The sequence below is a fragment of the Limulus polyphemus genome, unplaced genomic scaffold (genome assembly GCF_000517525.1).
Source record: "Limulus polyphemus unplaced genomic scaffold, Limulus_polyphemus-2.1.2 Scaffold74, whole genome shotgun sequence".
NCBI lineage: Eukaryota > Metazoa > Arthropoda > Merostomata > Xiphosura > Limulidae > Limulus > Limulus polyphemus.
The window spans coordinates 1330699-1334609 of record NW_013665684.1 but is presented as its reverse complement, the minus strand read 5'-3'; the positions used below and the strand labels follow the sequence as shown (position 1 = coordinate 1334609).

Genomic DNA, 3911 nt, shown 5'->3' with positions numbered 1-3911 from the left:
CCCATTGTGTAGCTTTGTACTTAATTACAAACAAACAAACTTTTTACTTAGTAATAACATCTGAAGTTCAAGTTCAGTAAATCGTCTTTTAAGAATCATCGTATTTCTCACTCTTTCTGATAAAAGTATTTAAAAATATGATGTCTATGGTCTCTGTGGTTTAAATGAAGATGAACGTGTTTTCTATCTGTTGCAACGCTGTTCGAAACATAAGTTTGGACAACTTTGTTTTTCATATATTTCTATTTTCTCTGGTGCTTGAAGCTCCTTCTGCTCTTTTAAAATGTTTCGGAATTTTCTATAATAAAATAGTTCAACAAATTTTAGTCTAACGTTCTATGAACTGAAAGGATTTTCTCTAATATTTTTTATTACAAACTCAAAAACGCATTGACATGTGGGCAATAATTTTCACATTTGCTTATATATATATATTACAGACAAAGCAATAATTTCCGATCAAAGTAAGTTATGTACTTACAGCGAAACTAAAAAATTGACCTGGCCATTAGCATAGCTAATTAAATATACTTTTCTTACATATGCATTTATAAAGATTACATTACATTATTTCATCGAGTAGGTAACGATATTTACGCTGTTAACGGTATTTTTGGCTGTAAGCCTACCTAATAATATCTCACGAAGTTTGGCTAGTTTAGGAGCTTTAGGTTAGTCCTGAAATCAAATTCTAATAAACCATGCAAACTAGTCTATATAATACAAGTTTAATGACTGACGATAGATTAAAACAGATGTAATTGTGTTCGATAATGGGAACAATAAATAAACAAAATGGCTTATCTTAGTTAGTTAGTTAGTTATTTCTGGGATCCAATAATAATTTTGTTTTTATATGTTTCAGTGTGATTTTTCGAAGCGTCTAACCACCGCTGGGATTTTGCATGAAAATACTACGAGAAGATGTCTTTTCTGTATCACTTTACTCGTTAAATATTATGTATATATTCTATTATTTTTGTTATATTTACAATGGTTTGTGTGTTGTTCAGTAATGTTTATACGTTTATTATTTGTCTTACAGTGTTATATCTCATTGTCTTTCATATTTCAATTAATTTGATGTGTATACATATATATATTTTAGAGCACGTTTGTTACAAATATATTATGCTATACGAACTTCAATATCTAGAACACAGATAGTTATTTTAAGTTTTTTCCCTTCTTCTGGGTATTCTTACAATGCATTGTTTTGAAAAAAGTGAAAAGTGTGACTCGTATGGCACGATTTAGAAAAGAATCAGGAGTTCTGTGAGTAGTAACTGAGTTTGTATCAAATCCAGGGGAAACTCTTCAATAAATATGTACACGTTCGTTTCAGTGATTATGATATATATCACAATGTTCTTTTAGTGGTTTATGGCCTTTTATCTTAGGAGAATGATAGCTTGGATTTTTTAAATAAACGATTTGATAAAAACGAGAAAGCACGGTCGCATGTTTTCTCGATATTGAGAAAGCATTCGACACTGTATGGCACAATGGTTTTAGATTCCTCATGCCAGTATTATTCGCTGATTATCAAACTTTTTGGAAAACAGATAATGTAGAATCCATGTTGAGGGAACTTTCTCGGAGTCTTTCACTCCTGAGGCATGTGTTCCCCAGGGAGGAGTAGTTAGCCCTATTCTATTTATTATGTATGTTAACAGTATGCTTCTAAAAGATCCAAATCACAGGAACTCGTCACAATTTGCAGACGATGTGGCAGTTTGGAAAAGTGTTCCCACTCCATCTATAGCAGCCACAAATCTACAACCTCAGTTAAATAGGATAATCGAATACCAAAAATATTGCATTGAAATTGATGTCCTAATTAGTAGTTTTTGCAAAATTAACAAAACACAAAAAAGACCCACCAGAACTCTATATGAACGGAACACTTTTTCAGACTACGACATCAGCAAAATTCTTAGGACTAACGTATGATTCTAAATTAACGTGGATCAAACATTTAAACAATATATAAACCAAAGTTTGGCAATGCACGAACTATGCCAGAGTTTAACGGGTAAAAACAGAGGAGCAACAGCTGTTAACATAATCAATATTTACAAAACATATATATACGTCCAGTTACTGAATATGCATCACCTGTATAGATAAACGTAGCACCTAAGCCATATTAAAACTAAATTACAAACAATACAGAATTCAATACTTACAACAGCATACAAAGTACCAAGATCAACGTCCTCAAAATTAATGCACAATTATGAAAACATAGGAACTATAACCGATAGACTCCTACATAGTTCGCTAAATTATTTCGCGAAAAATTGGTACAAGAATGACTTACCATGCGAACTTGATCGTTACTGCATACTTGATGAAGATAGCCCTAAGTACCTCTCTCATATTAATATATACATAAGAAATAAAAATAAATTGAGGCCACCTGATGCTAGATTACTAAATTATCATTAGTTGTAACTTAACTGTGACAGTATTAAAAAGGGGTATATATATATATGTCAATGCTCTCGTAGAAATTTAAAATTAACCGAAAAATATGGAAAATGCATTTTGAACTGTCCGCTAAGTGTAGAACTTTACATACACGAATGAAGAGAAAGTATATTTAACACATCAATATTAATATAATTATCTACGTGAATCCCCCTACCCTGATTCCCTTGTAATAATTAAACTAATATTATACAGGAATCATTCATCACGTGCTTGGAGGAAGAGGTCAAACGAAGCTGACCTTACCAGGTCTATATGATTTAAAGTCGGATGCCGACAAGAGAGGCAGTTATTTCAAAAGTAGAAAAAAAAATTAAATGATGCAATGCGATCTCAGAAGTTAGCTATAACATAGAATATACGATTACGTTTGATTCTGGTTACGTCTGGGAAGTCAAGCCAAAAGTGTTCGTTTATGGTTAAGGTTTTTAAAATAAAACAGTAATGAGTCAAAGAAACAAAAAAAAAGACACATTTACTTATTTCGGTTTATATGTTGAAAGTGTAGAAAGAATAGTCTGTGCTCTATACAGATATTATATTCTGTGTCTTTTTATAGTTTATTTCTTAATCTCACTGTGCATTTGAATATAAGTTATATATCACCAGCTGTTTGAGTATATATTGTATAGTCGTTAATTTGTCCTTTTTATGCTTTTTTATGTTAATAAAACGCACATCAAGAGACTAATCGTACAGAATCATTATATATGTGTGTGTGTGCGTGTTTTTATGTAAACAGAATAATTTCGTTACCTTGTATTTATATTATTATGTCCTAGAAATTGTGGCTTTCTCTGTGATATTCAAAGTGTTTGAAGTTATACTATTTTCCAAAACTATAACTGTTTAAACACAAAAAATGTGTTGTTCCTTTGTTAAGCTTATAGCTTTTAAAACTTGTTACCGAAAAATCAAAGAATTGTACGATAAAGCTGAGATATTTTCTGTACTTGTTGACTGTTATGTATGTATATTTTAAATGTTTGTATATATATGTATGTATGTGTACTTCACACTGTTATCAAATAAAATAAATACAAATATTAATAAATGAAATTTGGTATTAATGTTAGTGACATTGAATACAAAAAAAGAAAGCTTCTAAGAGAAGTTTATTTCAAATTTGAGCTGGCTGTCTTCTACTTTCCACTTTTACTGATACTCTTGTTCAGAAATCACAAATCCATATAAATATAATAGTACTGTCTGTTGTATGCCTCCTCAAGAGGAATTTTCACCAAATTTGGTATGGAGGTTCATTGGGTCCGTGGGAAGAGACATACAAATTTTCACTTTTGAATTTTGCGTTTTGCGGTTTTTATGGGCGTTTTTGATGTTGATGGATCTTCACCAAATTTGGCATGAAGGTTTGTTGGGTTCATGCGGAGATACGTGCAAGTTTGCGGTTTCACATG

At 31.2% G+C, this 3911-nt stretch overlaps 1 long non-coding RNA gene across 1 annotated transcript in view; it reads left to right on the top strand.

The window, feature by feature from the left end:
* LOC111087680 overlaps window positions 1–2806 on the top strand; it is a 6946-nt gene extending 4140 nt beyond the window's left edge. The window contains exon 4 of the long non-coding RNA XR_002612343.1: window positions 866–2806. This is a non-coding gene — a long non-coding RNA (uncharacterized LOC111087680). The remainder of the gene's footprint in view (window positions 1–865) is intronic.
* The last annotated feature ends 1105 nt before the right edge of the window (window positions 2807–3911 follow it).